This window comes from Manacus vitellinus, unplaced genomic scaffold (genome assembly GCF_001715985.3).
Source record: "Manacus vitellinus isolate BGI_N305 unplaced genomic scaffold, ASM171598v3 scaffold_53_pilon, whole genome shotgun sequence".
Lineage (NCBI taxonomy): Eukaryota > Metazoa > Chordata > Aves > Passeriformes > Pipridae > Manacus > Manacus vitellinus.
The window spans coordinates 3,365,517-3,387,783 of NW_021940637.1; positions in this window are offsets into that span (position 1 = coordinate 3,365,517).

Genomic DNA, 22,267 nt, shown 5'->3' on the forward strand with positions numbered 1-22,267 from the left:
TGGCAAACTCGGCACTCCAAGGCCTGGAAACCGAGTCAGGGTGCTCAGAGCCAGGCTGGATTTGAAGGTCTATCTCCTGCCTGTGCAGTGATGTTTTCCATCCCAGGGAGGACTGGGCCACTGGAGCCCACACCAGGAATGCAGGATGGGAGCTGCTTGGAATGTTATTGTGTCTTCAACTCGAGATGCACTTTGTGAGGTGAACAGCACAGAAAGAAGAGAGAAGGAACAGAGGCACAGAGCAATTTTTAGCCTTCTCTGTTTTCTGTTTACAAGGAAGCTTCGGCCTCCCAGCCCCCCTCAGTCTCTTCCTCCCATTCCAACTCCACAGCCTTTTCACCTTCATGTCTAATGGTGAGTCTTCTACTCAGCACCTATAATTTTATCTTCTTGGGGAGCTGAACATCTCATTTAAACACTGTAATTGCTCTGAACCCCAAAAATTGACCTTGAGTTTCCATTACCTGTTATTTAGTGGCAGTGATTCATCTGTACAGGCAGTGCACAGGCACACACACAACACAGCCTTTGCATGAGATCAAATTCATTCCAGATCAGGATTGGAATAACCCGAAGATGACGTGTAGTTTGTCTTCACTCCTACATCTGCATCAGCCCTACAGAAGTCATTCCTGACTGATTCCTGCCTACACTGTTCTTAAACCTAGATAATTAAGATGTACAATATATTCCAGCACTAATGTTAATATTTAATCTTCCTGCCAAAGTACATGACTAGATTTCCTTCTTACCATCATCATGATTTGGGGAAAATTAACTTCCTTAGTAGCAGTCTTTATTTCTCTCCTATGAGAAACCTCTTCTAATGGACAAACCGACTCCAGTTATTCCAGTTTTCCCCAGTGGGATTTGCTTGCCCTGATGTTCTGTTCTCTCTGGTTGCCTTCCACTGGTCTTATCTCCATTTAGTCTATGTGTTTCTTATCTGGAAGGATTACTTGGAATTCTATTCCTTGAGAATATCCATAATCCTTCCCACCTTGCAGTACATTTATAGGCACACTCTGTTGTGTCATTCAGGTCAGCAGTGAAAGCACTGATTGATACTGATGCAATGTTGAACCTGCAGAACCCAATCTTACAACTTCCCAGTTTGACCTGAACACTCTAATTGAAGCTCTCTAATGTGATTTTCTACTCATTTTAGAGTACACTTGTCCTGGTTTTGGCTGCGATAGAATTAATTTTCTTCTTAGTAGCTGGTGCAGTGCTGGGCTTTGGATTTGGTATGAGAATAATGTTGGATAACACATTGATGTTTTAGTTGTTGCTAAGTAGCACTGTAAATCAGGGCCTTTTCAGTGTCTCAGGCTCTGCCAGTGAGCAGGGGCACGAGAGGCTGGGGGAGCACAGCCAGGAGAGCTGACATGAGCTGGCCAAAGGGATGTTCCATGACAGAATGTCACACTCAGGATATAATCTGTGAGGATTGCCTGGGCAGGGCCAGCTGTTGCTCAGAGACAGGCTGGGCATGGGGCAGTGGGTGGAGAGCAATTGTACTGTGCACCAGTTCTTTCTCCTGGGTTTGTTCCTTTCTCGCTCTCCTTTTTGCTGTTGTTATTATTATTATATTGTTTTAGTTATGAAACCATTCTTATCTCAACCCATGAATTTTGCCTTTTCTTTTCTCCTCCCCAGTTGAGGGGATTGAGCTGTGTGGGGTTCAGGTGCTGACTGGGGTTAGACCACGACAATGCTCTAATGGACATTTTTCATTTCCCTGACAAGAATGCCATGAGAGATGATGCACCTAAAACATCTCACAAGATGGTTATCCTGTTGCAGAAGGATATTAGATTTGTAAAAGTAAACCATGTCAAGTTGGTGTAGCATTTCTCTGTTATCTTCTGGTGCTTATCTGCTGCCTTATTTCTTAGCAGTAAAGCAAAGTGTTCTGGACTGTAATTCCCAGGCTTGCCCTTTTTAGTGCAACACCTGTATGTGCTCCCCCCTTATCCTTTATCATAACTTTAGACTTTGATGGGGCAGTTTCTACTGTTCCATCAAACTTATTTTTTTATGATGTTTGTATTTTAAAACAAGTAAAATTCAGCAGGGGCGTGTCATTGTCAGTAATTTCATGGAAAAATGGGGACTGGGAATCATTCAATGGGTGTAGTAATGTAGCCAAAAGGTCTGTCAGGAAGTTTCCCAAACTGAAAAAAACGCATCAGGTGGGCAACATCAGCTGTAATAGGGAGGCACAGGGAGTCAGTGAATGGAAACTATGGTGTGGCAGCACCACAGAGCAAGGGAACAGAAAATACACATAAAATGCCAACACTTCTGAGGGTAAATTAATTTAACCTTTCCAGTAGGTTTGGGTTCAGTTTAATCTGGTGGTTATTATTTAATGGGGCTGGCAAAGTTTTAGCAGACAAACCCCACTTTACTTCCTGGAAATCTTATGCTGGTAGAATTTAAGCAATTTGGACATTTTATTTTAGGATTTCTAGACATCTTTCTATCCAGCTAGGACAACAGTATTGTTCAGATGGGGCTCTGCAGTGTCCTGGGCTGGCCATGAGCAGGTGTGCAGGGGTCTGGTGTGTTCCTGCGTCAGATCCACCACACCAGCATTGCTTCGTGCACGCCCCACGTGAATCCTGGGGGGTGGGTTCATGGCCCATCTCCCTGCCTGGGTGAAGCCACCAAGGCAGCCAAGTAAATCCACTGGACTCTGTAAGTTGGGTGCACCTGGTTGTGCTGCCTGTGCTCACACAAGATGTGCCCTCGGGCACTGCCTGGAAAATCCTTGCTCCAAACCCTGGGGGCCCAGGGGCCCTGGCCATGTGCTGCCTGAGGCTGAGCTCTGAGTCCCCCGTGGGCCCTGCAATAACATCCTGTGTTTCTTGCCCCCACCTCCTCCCTCTTCAGCACCCCCAGCCCCCTTTCTGAAGTCCTGATCAGAACAAGTGAAACAGGAGCCAGGCCTAAAAGAGTTAACTGAGATATCTTGGCCTGCTAAGAAACCCCAAAACCTGTTTTGCTGGAAGAACATTTTAGGAGCACTGGTTCATATCATGTTGTGTTCTGCTCACTGGACCAAAGGCCTCATTATAGAAAGAATAGGAGTAGTACACACACAGTAATAAATTAGGTAAACTAGATGTTTGAATAAGATATAGAAAGCCCAGAGCCAGGATTTTGCAAGCTTGAAGAATTCAGGTCACCTGAGTGAAGAGGTCAAATTGAGGAAGATGTCCATGGTGACCACCAGAAGGATGAAGGTTTGAGAAGACCCCCAGAGTAGAAGACTGGGCATGTCTGGAAAGACTGCCCAGAGACCAAGCTGCTTATTAAGATGTATGTTTAATGATGTAACCATGTATCTAAAGTGTATAAAATGGCTTAGTTTTGCATTTTCAGGTCGAGCAAGTTTGTCTGGCACGAGCTGGCTTGCTCGCAAGGTTGAATAAACAAATAGCTTGCTGCTTAAAGACACAAAATCTCTGAGCAGTTCTTCATACTGAATTTTTTGGATTCACAAGCTCTGCACAGCTTGTGGAAACGTGGTGAGGAACCAGAGCAGCACGGCTGGAGTCGTGCTTTTCTGGCTGCTGGTATCAAACCCCAGTTCAGCCCCACAGAACTGAACCAGGACTTCATTGAGATATTTCAGTATCTTTGGCCCTTAAACTGGGACTTTGAGCTGAGAATTAGGGAGCACAGGTAGAGCAAGGAGGAGGCACTGCTTCTAGAGGCAGGGAATAGAGAGAAAGGCAAAGTAGGAATTCTCCTCACCTGCTGCATTCAATGATGTCAAGTTATCTGAAAAAGTTTCTTCCATTGCTGTTTCCCCTGCAAGCTGGGCCCACCCTTACATTGCAGCACTCCAGCAGGTTCAGGTGATTGTTGCTCCAATGAGGTGTTTCACGCCTGGAATTATTTCTTTGATGGAAGAAATAGAGAGCAGGACCAGGAACAGATGGTTGATAATGACATCTTAATTCTAGAGAGAATGAAAGTGGTATTTCATTATGGAGTGGTATATTTAAATTGCCTTCAGGTGTTAGTTTAAGAGAGTAGAGGAAAAAAGAAAAGTTAAAAAGATTTTTAAGATTTAGTAAAAGGGATAGAGTGGTACAAATCAGAGCTAGTAATAATGCCCTACAAACCTGTCAGATTGTAGTAATGTGACAAGTGCTTGCTAAAGGGAATCATTGCCCCATGTATGGTGATGGACTTGTTTCACTTTGATGAAGCAACTGGTTTGAATTATTAGAAAAATGAAATGTTTGCCCTGGTTCAGAATTTCCAAATGCCCCTTCAGGATAAAAGGACATGCATTATGTCTTTTTAATAATTTGAGAATCCATTTTGTGCTATGCAAAATATTCTCTCTTTAAAGCACTAACATACACGTTAAAACAAATTCTGAGTGCAACTGAGTTTGGTGACTAACAAGCTTCATTTAAAGAATTTCTTTCCTCTTGTTAAACTTCTCTACAAACTCAACTTCTTTTAATAAACATTTAATTCTAAAGGTTTATTATGACACTTTCAGTGGCTGATATAAATGTCGACATAAATTAGGATTAATCAGTCTAATTCCTCTGTGAATTTATGGTATTTGTGTATGAGAGATTGGAAAACTATCAATTCAAGACCTGCGTCAGAGAGAGAGCCACACACTGACATCTTTCTTTCTGTGAAAGATGTCACTGCAGTGCTGTTATTTCTGGTATGTATGTGATCTAAATTGTGTGAAAGATGAATAGAGATCCACTCACAAACACTTTCAATCTGTTTGTATGCGTTTGAGGAAAAGCTCTCATAGATTTCTTAAAAATACACAAATTAATATTGCTTACTTTTCAGCAGGGGTAAATTAGGGTCTTTGAGACCTTCTTAGAACAGTCTGGAGTTAAATAATATGCATGTTTTTCATTTTACTATGATGAATGCAAAGCTATTAAACAACCTTTTAAAGAGTTGGTGTAATTATCTGTAAACAGTAATGCTACAAAAAAAGGTCAAGTTGTCCTGCCATTAGAAGTTTATGGATATAAACTGGATTTATGTTCCCATAAAATGGGCACCGACTAACTAGATTAATTCTACACAACTAAACCAACTGTAGTAATATTTAGAAACAATAAAATGATACCAATTAAAGCAATTTTATTTTTTGTGTCATATTGATTAATGGTGCACTAAAATTAACCAAAGACCTTAAAATCAGAATGGTTGCAGGAAGGCATCCACATCTCAGCATTATTACCAACAAGAAGGAGCAGTTAAGGGAGATGGCCCTGCAATAGTATGAATATTTAATTAATAATTAGTCATGTAATTTCTCCTCAGGAATTATTATCCCTCAAACTGGTTTGTGAATTTAATTATTAGCAGCCTTTTTGTTTCCATGTCCCCTCATTACTGTCAGGATTGATGTAACATAAACTTCATTAAAAATTAAAGCAAGAGTCTTAATTACAAGGCTACCCTGACTGAAGTCAGAATTAGCCAAGTCAGTGATGTGCAAATGAGTGCATTATTTAAGAAACATGCTGGAAGTAGTTATGCTAATGTGGAGGGTTCACAGTAGCAGACCTTTTCACTTGCAGTTGCATATTCATTAAATGCACTATGCAAATTTAATGTAGCAGCCTTAGTAATGCGTTGTTAATTTATTCAGATTTATTGAGTAGGACTTAAAAAAAATGTACAAATTTAATTACTCTATCTGCTAGAATGATATTAGGAGAGATAGTGGAGGTTTAAAATGTGTTGATCTGGATTACTGCGGTTTGATGGAGGATGTAGTATCAAAGGACACAATTTTGATAACTAGGCTTGAAAGAATATTTGATTTACTTATGGAATGATCTAAGAAATCACTAAAATTGCACATGCTACTTCCCAATAGGAAAGTAAAAAAAAAGTCTCACTTGTATTAACTTAAGAGCTAAAGCAGTGCTGAGTCCACAGTCTAATGGATGTAATGATCCTACTGAGACCAGTAAAGGTTATGTATGGAGATCTATGGGAAGCAAACTGTCTTTGTGGGAAGTTCAGTGGTTGTTACGTGTTCCTGTGCGAGGCTGCTGATCATCAAGTTGAACACCAGGAATCCTGTCACTCTGCAACATTACTGGCAGCACAGGTAATTTGTTAGCAGTGGCTGAGGTGAAGTTTAAATTTCTGGTTTTACTTTACAGTTAGCAAGAAAACCCAGCACTAAAACTGCAAATTTACCATTGTGGGATAATTCTTACCTGGTACAATTCTTTTTTTTCCTATGAAAGCTATACATATGGGAAAAAACACTATAATTGCGTGGTAGTATTCATATTGGAACCTATTCAAAATTATTTGGTCTCTTGTGGAAGGACTCTTTCCACTGAGGAACAGAAAAGCTGAGCTAGAACAATTCATTTTCACATGTCTTTGATTCTCTGTCTTGTAACAGTTTCCATATTTTGATTTCCCACCTGATGTGTGGTTTCAGAAAACTAATTGCTGCCCTGTGCTTTTTCAGTAATCGACTCCATGGCCGGGTATCTGTGAAAGTTCAGCCCATTTTCAGACACTGGCAAGGGCTGAAGCCTGGGCTGCTTAGCTGGGCAAGGAGTGTAAAGGACTCCCTCCTTCCTGAGGGGATCAGTCCTTGCACATCCTCCTCCGTGCGGGATTGTCTGGACATCACCAGGCCGCAGGTTGGGCTGCTGGCCTGATGCTTTCTGTTCCCTGGAAAAGGTGTGATCCAGCCTCCCCTGTAAGAAAACAGTCAACAGTCCACGTTTACCTCATTTTTGAAAATGAAAGTTTTTCTGGCCACAAGTACCTGAGGCTTCAGGCCGAGGTGTGAGTCAGTGGTGGGCACAGGCGTGAGGAAGCCTTTCGTAAAGCTCCTCTGAGAAGTTCTTGCTCTTCTACTCTTGCCACTTGCTCCTGCTCTGGTGAGGCTGCTCTGAACCACACTGCAGAAACTAACTTGACTGTTTACTTTTGAATCACTAAAATTTAACTGCTGTGTAAAATAGTGACCAAAATAATTAAAATAATTTGATGTGCATTCTTAAGTCTGCATGGACTTCTCTTACAAAACCAAGAAACCAAACCCATCCCTAATACCTTCCTCATCTTTTCACCTTCCCTGTGCTTTACTGGTATAGACCAGGGACTTTTATTTTTGGGTGAGGGACTTATTTTCAGCCAAACTTTCTCCTGATCCAGCTAACAAATGGTCTTGTGCTGGGATATCAGATGGCAACAGAGGTTTAACATTGAAATAGTTTGATTGCAGTGAAGTCTTAGAGCTGTGCCTTCATCATGTGGGTGGTGAGATTAAATGATATGGAGTGTATGCTTGGAATAGTTGAATGATTAGGCACTTACATCTGTTTAATTAAACAATGAGCTTCAACCTCTGTTTAATTAAGGACTAGCTCATTTCAGTTGTGTTCCATGCTGGGAGTTATAACACTTTTGTGATTCAAAGCCAAGGATATAATAGAAATAGGCTGGTCTCCTTTCAATCCTTGATAGCCAGTGGTGCACAGCACAAGGCAAATAGATGATTTGCAGGTGGGTAATGTAAGAATTTAGGCATTATCAGAGAAAAGGTAAGTTAAGATTTGTGTCAATGTGAAGAATGTGAAATCATATGTGTTTGGTGATGGGAGAAGTGAAGGCTAACAAATACCATTCATCAACTAGCAATATGTACATTCTAGCTTCACCCCCTGGAAGGTCTTGTTTCCTTAACATTATTGCCCTAACTTTGTCTCTTAAGAACTTTGCCCACATTGCTGAAGGCTGCACTCTTCAATGTAATCCTCAGAACACCAACTTCACTGCAAAAAAAGAATGCAACTGTTGTGGGTATTTTAACACAAAAAGTAGGATTTGAGACACAGAAGCTGGAGCTTAGATTTTGAGAATCATGAAAGAACATGGCACTGATCTGGTTTCCCCTGCTCTGGGATTGCATGCCAGCCAGGAGACTTGCCTTTCTCTGCCTTAATTATGAACCTGAGGCACAGAGACCTTGTTGTGTCAGGAAACTCAAACTAGTATTAACCAAAAAGGAAGGAAGCTGAAGAGAGTGCTGTGTAATGTTCTGTCAGTCTTGAACTGTGAAAAGTAAAAAAGAAATTAGTAAAGAAATAAGAGAAACAGAAGGTGTTATAAATCTGTTGAAGAGGATTCAGAAAAGCAGTTCTTGTTATCAGACTTACAGATCTAAGTATTCAATTCATGGTGGTTGGGAATTCCAGCTTCCTTGGGACTTGTTGCCTTGGCCGGCCCTGAGGAAGAAGCACAAAAAGAGTTGGAGTGAGTAAATGTGCCTGTTTCTGCTTTAATGGGATGAGCCTAGAGCGGAATATTTGGGAAACTGGACTAACCTCCCAACAAACCCCGATTTCATTCATCTTGTGTTTATCTTGCACGTCAGAAGTGCTGATGAACCCATAACCTGACCACTGTCCCCAGGCACCCTATGAATAACACCACAATTTCATCATGCTTAAGACTTATGCTGTTCCCTGACTCGTCTGACTGAAGGAACCCCTAAAGGGGCAAAGGAAGTCCCAGCTTGGACACTCCAGGTTTCTGGGAGCTGTTGAGTGTCCAGGCTAAACTACAAGGCAATAAATGTATCATTAAGTGGCTGCATATGTCTGTATTACAGCAGCTGCAACGTACCCTGTGCAAAGCCAGTCTGCCCCATGTGTCTTGTGGCAGAGCTTGGTACTTCTGCCCTGAAGACAAGAAAGAATTTTGATGGATGCTGGACAATAATTTTGGTGGATGCCTTTTCACAAGTGTGACAAGATTTAGGCTTTCTGAAGTTATATTTTGAGATAAGCAGTTAGTTTGCAAGTAGCTATTTTTTTTACTAAGACAAAGTACCTTTTTTTTTTTTTAAAAGATTTTTAAAGTAAGCAATTTCATATGCATAGGTTTAGTTCTGGTAAGTTGGTGTGTGTGTATATATATATGTGTATATATATATATAATCAAAATAATACTTTCTGACTGGAGAATGCCAATCATATTAATCTCAAATGAGAGCTGTAAGGATTAAAAAGTAAAAACTCCCAGAATTTTGTCAGAGAGACAGTCCCATGCTTTGATACTTGTGATTAACTAACATGTTAAGCTGAAGCAGTGCACCCTGAATAGGTTTCTTCCATATCTACCTGCTGTTTCTCCAATCCTTCTCTGTACCTGTTGATGTGTGGTATTTCTAACAGAGATAAGGTGAGAGATTATGTTGCTTTACTGCAGTGATGCTTTCTGTGTTTTGTTTTGTTGTAGGAGCAGCAATTCAGTTGGTGCCTACATGTGCACCTCGTCAGACTCTGTGTGGTTACAGTCATTGCTGGACCATCCCTGTGGTTTTACAAAGATGATGCAATGAGAAAACTGCAGTTGTTGGGTTGTGACAGCAGCATATTATTTTACTGAATCTTAAAACAAAAAAAAAAAAGGGGATGTAGCTTTTTTGTTAACAACCTTGTGCTTCAGTTTCTTCCTGTAACTTTAAAAGCTCTAGGTCATCCTGGATCCTGGGCAGGCAGAGCAGACAGAGCCGTCCTCTCTGGGGACCTCGTATCCCAGTGAATAATGTGTCTGCTTTTTGGGGTCTTATTCTTTGTTACAGATTAAATTAGTTCAATCAAGTCTGTGAGTTTGGGCAGCCTCTCATCTTCCTGCCTCTCCCTGCTCTCCATCCTCCACCTAGCACACTAACTGGAGGAAAAATTTATGATCTCATTAGTTTTGTATATTGGTTCACTTAAGACAAATTGAAGCTTAAAAGTGTTACTCAACTTCAACCCGTTGTGGGAGCATTGAACCCCCTGAAGGCTGCTCAGTGTTCCTGAGCCGTTTGTCAACCCCTGTCTGACATCCTGGAAAAGTTACAGGAACATGGACTCTGTACAGACACCTCTGACCCCCAGGGTCACTGCAGGGTCCAGGCTGGGCTCCCGAGGTGTGCTCTTTGCTGTGCCAGCCCCGCTCAGAGCTGTTCAGCTGTGCCTCCCTGCTGACTCTGTGGTCCATGGCAGTGGGCTGGGGGTGAAGCAGGGATGGCTCCTGACCTGCCTCTGCCAAGGAGGCTGGTTCTGGTTCTTCCCACTGTTGTGTTTTTCAGTGTTTTCTGCACTAGCATTCCCGGTCCACTGAGTGTCACTGAGGCCATCACCTGAACTTCTGCACATGGAGCTCCAGACCCTGCCTGGATCCCATCACTCCCGACGGATCTTCCCGTGCAGCGACGTTTGTGTCCATGGCACAGAGGGAGAGCTGTTCCTGCTGGATGTGCAGTTACCCTGGTTCACAAGCCACCTTGTCTCATGGGAATCAAAGAACTAGGTCTTCTATCATTCTAGATGTTACTGTTCATCAGCAGTTTTCAGGGAATGACAAATATCCCACCTTCTCCCTGAGAAGGTCTTCTCTGTTTAACTTGTATGAAACCTGATTTGAACAGCTGGGGTCACCTGGGGGCTCTACAGACAGCTGGGGACTCCAGCAAACAACTTGGTAACAAATGAAGAGGAATATTTATTTTTTTTAAGCCACCATGTCTAGTTTTTATAGTTTAAAAAAATCAAATCTATGCTTTGTTTGGAAAACTCTGTGTTTCTGAGCAATTTCTAGAGTTTGGGTAAATCTGAGTAATCTTTTCTTCACCTTGTGCCAAATGGATCTTGAAGGAGGACTCCAAGAGTTTTGCTGCAGGAAGTATTTTCCATTCCACTGTCAGCCTTTTCCCTCTATGCTGACTTTACTTGTGAATTTTTAACTCGAGAGAAAGCCTTGTATAGATGGAGATTATTCTCCTGATGCTGTTCTTGACAGCACTAACAGGTTGTGATGTTCTGGGATAATGCTGCACCTCACACTTCCTGCTGTTTGAAGCAATTATTTTTCATGTAAGATGTTGGTCCTACACAGGGATTTTTACAGGTGTCTTTGTATCCCATGGCAAAGATTTGAGGCCTGGGGCTCCTTTTTCTATGTCATCGTCATAATTCCACCACAGATAAGCTATTTTGGGGGCCCTTTTTCTGTCAAGTCTTTGGAATTTACAGTGTGTCTCCCTTGCCCTCTTTGTCAGACACTAAGGCTCTCTTGCCTTAACTGAAGATGATTTGCCATATGGTAAAGTGGGCTTGCTCTCTATTAAATGTTTTTAATTGCAGTATGTTTACAAAGAGCTCTGTAAATACTTACATATCTGATGCTGCTGGAAATTAGTTTTATGCTAGGTTTTCCTGGGACTATTCCAAATGATGCTGTTCAGAGAAGTTAAATTGCATTTGCTGCCATTCAGGGCTTAATGACAGCCCCCCCAGCGTGGGGCTGTGTGGCACTGTGCTCCTCATGCCTCCATAAATAAGACTTCCAAAGGATTACTTCAAATGACATAGGTGAGTGAGCTCAGGGTGAGGGCTGGCAGGAACCCCTGCTCCAGGAGCACTGGTGGAATTACTCGTGTGATTTAAAGCCAGAAACTCAGCCAGTGTAATTAATTTTAAACTCTGTTGTTTGCACTAGGATTTTACATTGATTTTTTTTAAGTTGTCCAGTGTGACACCTGCACATCAACAGTCTGATTCTGTCAGACCTTTTCCAAAAGGCTGCTTACTGCCCTCATCAAAAGTTTAATTTGAAAGAGAGACTATTTTCTTCTCTTGGGAAGCCTGAAATGCAAGCATAAGACGTCAGCCACTGTAATGCTGGATTTCCTGTATAACTGGTGTGTAAAAGCCTTCTAGATATCTTAAATATCTAGATACATGTGACAGATGTGAAGTGTGTGTATGCCAAGCCAGCACAAAGCATCCCAGACAGTAATCTGAACACAAACCAGCCCCATCCAAGAAACTGTATTATGGTGAAGTGCAAAGAACACTCAGCTGAGTGGAATCAGAGAATGGGCCAAATCATTTGCTGGAATACACATTGTGTAATTATACAGCTGTCAAGATATTTATTAATCATGTATGAACCCTTTCAAAACCTTCTCTAAATACTCTTGGAAGAAAAAAAGGAAAACTCGAGTTATTCAGGGCAACTTAATCTCTGTAACTAGCAGAGACTATTCCACTGAAATTTCTACTCAACAGTCCAAGTTCTAGTTTGGCAGCCAATAATTTCTGTGTTGTTCAACCCAGGTACAGGTTTTATCATCTCTTTTGCAAGTATCATCCATCCACACCAAGGTGTGGAAGGAAAACTTGTCCTCAGAAACTAGAGAGAAAGGCTTATTATCAGCATTCTACTTACACCTACTGTCATAAAAACAACACACCTGTAAAATGGCAACTCTTGGTTGTTTCTTTCTGATATAGTTAATAAGCATTGGGGGAAAATAAGTAGAAAACAACCACAGGCCCAGGGACTGGGATCTCACTGGGACACTTGAGTCTTTGTTGAAATTCAGACTCCTGGGAAATGCTGTCCTTGGTTTTGGCTGGCCCACGACAGCCTCAGGCTGTCCTACACTTCTCCATGGATGTTCTTTAGACACTGCAGACGTGAGAAATCCTGTTTTGTGTTTCTCGAGGCTTCTGAGTGTTGTGAGCTGCTGCCCTGCCCTGCAGCACCACGGTGGAAGGGCCATCCCCAGCTGGATGGAAGCTCTGCTGGGAATTGGGCCATGCCCAGCTGGATGGAAGCTCTGCTGGGAACTGGGCCATCCCCAGCTGGATGGAAGCTCTGCTGGGAATTGGGCCATCCCCAGCTGGATGGAAGCTCTGCCGGGACGGGCTTCACTCTCCTTTGTTACACAGCTACAAGTGCTGCAGTGGGATGTGGGAAGGTGTGTGAGGAACTTCCACTGCTGCTTTTGGAACCATTTTGAGCTGCTTCTTTTACTTAAGCAGAACTGAAGGGCACTGGATCCTCAGCAGACTCATTACAGCTCTTTATTTGCAAATGGAATGTGTTTTCCCTATCTTCTTATTTTTGGACTTAGAATGCATCGTAAGAAAAGGCATAGTATTTAATATAATGAATTCTTTGGGTTTTGCATCTCTTGTAGCTTGGAGAGGTCAGACCAATGATGAATGGTTTCCAAAAGTAGTTTGAGGGCAAGATTTTGAAGCTGCCATGGGTATTGAGCATTAATGGTAAGGGAACCAGGGGATGCAGGAGTATTCCTTGTAGGGGGAGACCATGAACCATGGCAGCACCTTGCTGAGGAAATTCAGGAGGAAGAAGTTTGGAATGAAGAATATTTGGAGCTAAATACTTTTCTGTGTAAGCTCCTTCAGCTGCACTGGCAGGCTTGTGCAATTTGAGGATGTGCCTTTGTATAACAAGAGAATTTCTTCTCTGACGATTTCTGACTCTGAAACATTAGAGCTCTAAAGCACCTTGATTCTCCAGCATCCTTTAAGTTTTAAATGTCTGTCTTTTGGGTATGGTCTTAATAGACTAGGGCTTTAGGACCAGTTCCTCTGAGAAGCAGCACTGCTCAAGAAGGGCCCTTGACACCATTCTGACTTAATGCTACAACACATCTGCCGCTACTTGGACAAAATTGACATTGTCTAGAGAGCAAAGCAATCACCCAGTGCAGCATTACAGAGCATTTACACTTGAGCCATGTTACCAGGCAGGAAATCTTGACCTTTAGGAGTTCAGAGATTAGATTTCTTCGCTACAAGCGCTCAAGATATTGTTAGGCATTTGTTGCTATTCAAAGCAGATTTCAGGGGTTACCTGTGGGTTTAAATCATAGCCTCAATCATTTTTGGAAGGTTCTTTTATAGCTGAGATAGCTTCAAATAAAAACCAGGATTACTTTTACATTTATTGTTAGTAGTTGTCAAGAAGCAAATGTGGGGGGAGGAAGGAGTTGTGGAGACATAAGACATTGCTCTAAGTTTCAGTGTTTATTTCTGTGTGAACAGTCATTTTACAGTGTTTGGAGGGAAATGGTTTCTTTTTAATGCAGTCAACAACTTGTTCCAATGGGATAGTAAACTAAAGGTTGTATTCAAAATAGGACTGAAGATAGGCATAATTTAAAAGAAACACCCTTTGAAAATAGCAACCCCTCAGATAATCACTGACTTACAAACAGAGTGTTCACCCTTTGTTAATACTGAGAAATGCTTGAGAGCTCACTCTCTATAGTTGTGTCCAAGCCAAGCACTGCAGAGGGGAGCCAGGCAGATGCCAGAACAGGTCAATGAGCCCCCACTACTCTCAGGAGTCCTTCCTTCCCATAACTGATGATCAGATTGGGGTGGGTGCACACAGCACCTCACTGGGAATCTCATCTCCTTTGTCAGTGAGACAGAAAGATCAAAACTCATAAGATGTTTTCTCCTTTCTTTTTCTCCTTTCCCCAGACCATTGGACTGGGCCTCAAATCCTTATTTCTGTCTTTTTATCCCAAGTCTTTTTTTTTTTTCCCAAATAAAACAAGTTACAGCCATGAAAGAACTCCAGTTTTCATCCAAAAAAAAATACATTTGTGGAACTGAACTGTAAAACCCAAATACAAAATGAAGGCTAATGGCTGAAGAGCAATACAGTCAGATCCTGTTGTCAGTGACAGTAAAAGCACGTTGTGCAGGGGGCAACGTGTTTCAGGGTGGTGGCAATGCTGGAATGCATTCAGAAGAAAATCAGCCAGAAGAGTAAGGGATTTTTGCCTTTTGCTCAGGCCAGTGTTCCAGTGCTGAAAACACTCTGACCCTCTGGGCATTGTGTTACAGGAGGACAGGAGATCACTTGGAGAGTACAGACAGGGAAACTTTTACTGAGGAAAGAAGCACGATTAAAGTGATTAACTGCCATGAAACACTTCATTACAGAGTCCTTTAAAGTCCAAGTCTCCCGGCCCCCAGGGTTTCACTTTCTTGCTTTTTTTAATCCTATAAAGTAAAATAATAGTGATTTTTTTGCCTAGGAAAGGAAGGGAAAGCTTAACAAGTGGGAGGAGCTCAGAAGGGGGCAGAACCTTTTATTGCTCTTTGAAATCTGTAATTGATATTATAGAACTTCCTGATGAAATATGCTTTTCCAAGCCTTCAGAGGCCAAAACCTCCAGAGTTACTTTGCTAACTAAGCCTCACAATTGTGAAGTGTAAGAATGGGCTAGAACTGGCTGGGCAACTTTCAGCTGAGCAGCTCCACTCGACTGTGCAGATGTCAAACACCATCCTCACAGGTCCCGGGTCCTGTTGTCCATTCTGTAATAACTAGGCATTAAAAACAACAGATGGAGCTTAACTGGCTCTCTAAAATTGTCTAGGATGCTTTAGACACTTTAAATATCTCACAAGGTATGAGAGTCTGGCCATTCACACTTGGTCTTGCAGTCTTTGAAATCTTGACCAGTGGAGACAGATTTGGGCCTTGGGAGATAACAAAAAAAGCTCTTGGTGAGTCCCATGGGAGCACAGGGGGTTCTCTGGTGGTGCTGGCTGAGGGAGCTGAAGGCAACTGAGCTATTCCTAGTTCATCTCTACTCCTGTTTTTTACCCTGGTGAGGATGTCTTGCCTAGATCTGGACTCCTCCAGTCTGTTTTTTGTACAACTCTCTTGGCCCTGGTTCTGAGTCCATCTTTATCCTGCTGTGTGATTCCACTGTCCTGAGCATCCAAGCCTGTTGCAGTCTGTAGTATGTTTGCAATAAAGCAGTTAGGGCAGTGCTGCTTCCATTTTTGTGGATGAGAAATCATGTTTTGTTTTCTGTCATTGGCTCCTCTGAGGTACTGGGACTGGGCATCCAAATGTCTTTTGAGTGTCCAGGTTTAAATGGGAATTACAGAGGCATTCTGACAGGAAAAGGAGAAACCAGACAAAGCCAGGTTCCCCACATCTTCAGCTATCAGCTGAGCTTGCCTGGGCATCCTCAGTGAAATCAGAGGGATCGGAGTATGGAAGGAGCTGTTTTATGTAAAAGCACCAAAGGGCTTTGGTACAATGCCTTGGGAAATGTCGATGTACTCTGTCGTATTTCTAAACACTAAAATGTTTGCTGCTTGTTTGAAGCAGTGTATTAATATAGAAAATGGTCTTTAGGTGAAAACAAAGTACAGGGAAACATAATCTAATTGTGGCTGACTGTGCCAAACCTCTCTACAAGTTTTTGTTTTGATTTGTTTCCCTCCCACTTCCCCCCCAAAGAAGCCACTGTTGTTGGTTGGCAAATGCCTGGTGTGCAGTGGTTGCCATGGTAATTATTTCTTGTAATGAGTTAGTGTTATAAATGGCAGGGATTTAATGAAGAGTTCCCTCAGGAATCTCCCCATCAGTCGGGCTGTGCATCCCTGTGAGACACCCGGGGTGCTGGGCAGTCACACACTGCACAGAGCAGGGAGCTGTGCTGCTCCATCACTCCAGAAACTTCCCACACTTTTTGCAAACTAATTCTCTAGAAAACACAAGTAAATGATGCAGAACTTCCTAATGAATGGGGCTGGAATCTGCAGGGTTCTGCTTCTCTGTGCTGAGGGGGCACTCAGTGTGCCTGTGTGCAAAGTTCAGCACAGGTTTGGAGGGGCAATAAGATGTTCAGATTTACAAAAGCTGAAAGAACACTGCATTCTGTTTAAAACTTGTGTATACAAGTCTTTTTTAGTGTTCTGAAGGGTCCATGCACCGTGCAAAAGCAAGTGATAGCTTAATGTGGGCAATTGCAAACCTCAAATGAGATGTAAAATGTGTGCTTTTAAAAAAATTTTGTATTTTAGATCTTTGTAGAAACTCATCAGATTATGTTTTTAAGGCAGGTGTCTCTCACAATTTGAGTCTTAATAAGTCTTAATTTCGTTTTGAGCCTGGAGAACTAGTTAACCTTCTTCAGCAGCAGTAATGCATTCCCTTCTGAAAGTGCAGAGACCTAAATGAAGGCTGTCAAACTGAAATGGGGCTGCTACCAAACATGTGAGGAACCAGTTTACAGGTGCTTGAGATGTTGCCTCCAGCGTGTGGATAAAGATTAAGGGACTGGTCACTGTCTGAGCCAACCTGTGGGTTCTGCTGCAGTTCTGCAACACGGGACATGGCTCAGCCTGTTCAGCAGAGGAGATTCAATGTGGTGGGGGTTTTTCATTTTTTAAAAATAGTGGACAGGAGAACTGAAGGAGGGGGGAGGGGTTTTAAAATGTCAAATAGAGATATGGCTTTACTTACATTTTCTTTGGGGCAGTCTCTCTGAGTGTACTTTGTAAGCCAAGATCAGTTCAGCCCAAAACAAAGGGTCCAAGCAGCTGCTTCTCTCTGAGGGCACACTGATTATCAGGGCTCTGACCTGGACCCCATCAAAACCTCAATAGTTGCTGGGTTTTGTGGTTGGGTTTTTTTCTGATCAGGAGTTGAGACCAAACAAAGAAGTTGCAGGAGAAGCAATGTGTTATGAGCTGGCATAAGGCAATGAACCGGTTTGTTGTAAATGAATTTATTTGAAATAAAGATATCTGGGTCACACTTAGCATAGTTTTGGTTATTCCATGTGCCAAATTTAATACTTGAGCTGGTTAACTAGGAAGATTTTTTTTTCCTAGATTTAAAACTTTTTCAGAAGTGATATCTTTTATAGCAAGGTTGTTTCAAATTGACTTTGTCTGAACAGACACATTTCCATCTCAAGTGTTTCAGTGAGACTCTGTCAGAATGGCTCAGATTCTTTGGCTGTCTCTCATTCAGATAATCTCTGTGCTGTTCCCCTTTTACCAGACGTACCAAGGGTTCTTTTGTCGAGAGCGTTGTTTTTCAGACTGTGCTAATGCATCTTTAATCATTCCTCTTCCTCTTTCTTATGCATTTGCTGTATAGTTCTAGGTGGAATTGCCTCTTCAGATTTTTTCTGTCTTGCAGTGGCACATTCAGGCTCAAATTGTTGTGCTCAGTAGTGCCATTGTCACATTATAACAAGGAAGATGCTTCATCATGTGTTGTAAAATGAGTTGAAATCTTCAGTAAGGAGCTGAGGGATCATGTTGGAGAAAAACATTCATTTTTATGCACCAAGTCATTACACTGGAAAGGGACACATTAAATTTGTGGAAGTATTTCAATCTGTGGTGCCAGGGTAACACATTAACAAGTTGCACTGCATGAGGTTTGCATTATTCTCACTTACAACAGTGTACAGTGTAGATGTTTCCAAATGGGCAGTTTTCTTCTGATTATGAGTTTGGCAGTCACTAACAGCAAAATTTGGTTTAAAATATTAGCAAGTTAGGTAACATTACTAGGCTATTAATACAGTCAGTTCAGGCACTGCCTCTTTTACTCTTGCTGCTGTGAAATTATAATCTTAGATTAAATAAATCCATAGAAGGTGGCAAAATAATATAGATTGTCTCACGGTTAATCCAGCAGTTCAATATTTTTTGTTTACATGCTAGTCAGGAAAAGAAGAAAAGGTTTCAGTGAAAGATGGTGAGGGGGACAGATACATCCAGGGATGGAAGGACCATATTGCTTTATGGAAAGAAAAAAGGTACCTGAGTTGGGCCAGCTGAAAGTTTGAGTTACAAAGGTGTAAAGTTTGAGTTACAAAGGTGTAAAGTTTGAGTTACAGAGGTGTAAAGTTTGGGTAAATAAGCCCTATCTGCTTGAATCATCTTACTATGCTTGTTAGCACAAATAGTTCTGAAATATTAACACCATCCTGGCATGTCTCCATGTCTCTGTAGGAAGTAGTGCAAGCAGAAATGTAGGATCCCTGTCGTTTGAACCATTCCTGTGGAACCATCAGTGTGTGGTTGTGACTTGACTGGATGAGCAAGAGGTTCCAGCCTTTGCCTGCAGTCCCTGTGTCCCAGTGCTCTGGGGCTGTCACTGGGTTACAGTGGCCTTTAACTGGGGGTTGCTGGGTTCAGCTTCCAAAGTAAAGGCCTGTCTGAGATGAGAGACATCATCTTTTTGAAGTCTTGTTCTTTCAAGATTTTGAGAGCTTTTTATGAGCCAAAAAATGGGTCAAACCCCTCATTTTTACTCATTTGAAAATTCACCTAGCTCCAAGAATGCCTTTTGCCATGTCAGGAGAGCAAGCCTGGTTAGATACACCTGACCTTTAAAAGAGTGGTGACTTTTAGAAGGAAGCTGCAAACCTTGCTTTCCCCTGTTTTGTACTCCTAGATTCTTGTTTTGTGGGGAGAGAACTTTTCTTAGTTTCATAAATCTGTTAAAGACTCCTTTTAATTTTGATGGGTAAAAGTCACTTTAGCTCTGGGATAGCATGTAGCACAGTTCATGCTCAGCCACACTACCTGCTGCTTCAGCCTTCTCAGTCAGTGGTGTGTCCTTCCAGGGTGAAAGGACTTCCTGCCAGGAACACCAGAAAGCTTTCCTGGGAGCAGCTGGGCAGTAATTATCTCCTCAGCTCCTTGAGTTCTGCCAGCCTTCAGCATAAGCAAACCTGCTCAGTGCAGCTCTGTGTCACAGCACAGGCCCCTGGGGCTGTCTCTGGGGAGAACTCACTGCCTGCTCTCTTTAGTTCTGGTTTTCCAGGGAAACTGCCAGTAATAGAGCAACATTCAGGGTGGATGAGGCAGATGCTCTGTTATGGGGATTGTTTGCAGCAAAATGCATTGACTCCTTCCCACACATGCTGTTTGTACACTGTGGCTCTTCCTCACCTGGTATCAAGGGGCACCTCAGCTCTTTTCCAAGTAATTTCTAGGTATTTTTTTCTTAGGTCCTTTTTTTCTCCTTACATTATTTTTCTTAAACTTTTCTTTCACCTGATGAGTTTTGGCTTTCCTTGCCTGTGATGTCTGTATGTGTGAGATCAGAAAACAGAAAGCAGCTCTCCTGGCAAGGAATAAATAGGCCTTTCCTTTGTGCATCTCAAGGTACTTCTGCAGGGGGCAGATGAGCAGAAAGTGGACCAGAATAAGGACAACAATTAAAGGAAGAGATCAAGGGCCCCTAGGAACACTCTAGGCACTAATAGGTGGGAGAGAATTTCCTAAGGAAAGGGTCAGATGTTGGTGGCAGTGGCACCATTCAGTCCAGTTTGACCAGCTAGCAGATGAAGCAGTAGAGATGGATGTGTTCAGTATTATGGGGAGAACGGCCAGAGCATCAAAGGGCACTGAATCTGTGCTGGAGAAAGGAAGCAGAAAGAAAGAGTGATGGCTGTGGTGGTGTCAGAACGTGACCTGTAAGCATGGACAGAGCAGAGCTCTCTTTTCAGAGCATGTCCTGAAGAGACATGTGGTGAAATAATGTTAATTGCCTAAATATAGTATAAAAAAATCCCACTCTTGTACATTTGTCTTCCAGGCAAAAGTAGGTGCTGTGGAGAACATAGCAGTGATGCTGATGTTGAGGATTGTGCTGCTGGCTCTCAAAGGATGCACTATTTGCTGCTTTTCTCTTTCTAGTGTTGTATCCCTCCTGTGTAAGACATGTCAGAAGACATCAGTCAGTCAGCAAAGATTCCCACTCAATAGCAAACTAGAGCATAAATAATGCCCTCTGCCAAGGTACAGACAATCCTCAAACTGATAACAAAACAATACAGAAGTATTAATTGCCTCTTTAGGAGCATAAAACCACTCTGCTGCTTGGAGCAGTGCAGCTCTTTAGGATCTTTAGCTGCTAATGACCACTGGAATCTGAGGGGCTACAATTGTCTTCCCAATTATTTAAGAACCCGAAGCAGTCTCTGAGTGGTGAGCATTAAAAAGGAAAATCAAAGCAATGTGCTGTATTGTGCTTTAAAATGATTGGTTTATGGTACTGTATTTTTATGTAATCTAACATTTAGAAAACTAAAGACAATTAAATAAATCAAAATAATCTGTTTTTTCCCATTTCCAAGTAAAAAATACTTTGATTATTATTTTGAAGAAATCCTTAAGGAGATTTCTCTCTGAAATGAGGAATATGCTATTCCTTTATTTCTCTTTAGGAGATATAAATTTTAAAAAGCTTGGCCTACTGTGGAGAAAAGCAGTGCTGAAGGACCTGTGCTGCTGTTTGTACAGACACATGAATGGAAATTCAAGCTGAGCAGAACCACTACTGCTGCTGCCTTTCCTTCCTTGACTGTTATCTGTGTGCTGATGGAATAAAAGCTGGTTGCTGAGCAGTTTCCCTGCCTAGGCCCTGGGTATTCCTGCCCACTTCCTCTTGCCCACAGCAGTTGCACTCTGGAAAAAGGCTGGTGACCTTCATCTGACTGCCTTATTTATCCCTATGCCTTGAGAAAAGGCAGGTGCATCTCCAGTGATACCAATTCCTCCCATAAAGGACCACACAATAATTCAAGTTGAGAGGAATCTTTGGAAGCAGGGCTGATTTCAGAGCTGGGCAAGGTTGCTTGTCCAGTCAAGTTTTGAATACCTGGAGAGTTGAAGAGTGCATAGATCTCCTCTGAACTGCTGTGAGTTAGAAATCAGTAGCTGAGAGGAATGAGCAGTCTCCACACTAAATACTGACACTTCACCCTGGCTGAAGGCTGGGAGACATTTGCTTGGTATTTGGCTGGGCAGATGGAGGTAAAGTACTTACTGAAGACAGAGTAGAAGAGAAACAGTCTGAGCTCTTCCTCAGACCATGAAAACAGCTTGGGCTGGCTTTAGCATGTGGTCCCAAGAAGGGCCTGGAAAGGATTTTTTGTCTAAAAGAGTTTTGAAGTCACAAAGAAAAGGCAGTGTCTTGGCATCTTTGTGCTCATAAAACTGAACTTCCCCCATTTTGTGCCTTTGCAGAGCTGCACCAAAATGCCTGATTCCAGCATGTGTTTCTTGTCTGTTCAGCACGAGTGTTGGTGATTTGCAACCACCACTGATTTAGGGAAAAAAAAGCCAAATGAAAACACATTACTTAGAGATCTAGTTCATATTTATAGTGGTAAAGGTGATTCTGGCTTGAGAGAAAACGGTGGGTTGGAGAACAAAAAAATACACTTCTGTAGAAAGACCCTGAACGCTGAGCTGCTGCTATAATGAGGTTGAATGAATTCAGGAGTGCCTGACTGTCGAATGAATTGCTGAAGATTTGGTTTGACCAGCTGGCCAGGCTGTTCCACTGCAGTGATTTTAAGCAGTGGGGGAGTTCATCTTCCTGTAAGAACAGAGAAGGGGGAACAGCAACTTTCCTGCTTTGTGAAGCATCAGCCAGAACAAAAGTGGCCACTGTTGCACCTGAAGGAGTGTTGGTAATCACACCACCTCCAAATGAGTAATTAGCTTAAACAATTACCAGCCTTGAGATGAATCCACACACTTTTTTTCCTGTGACACTATCAAGGATAACAGGTGCTGAGAGTGCCTTGAAGGGACAAAGATTAAAGATTATTTCA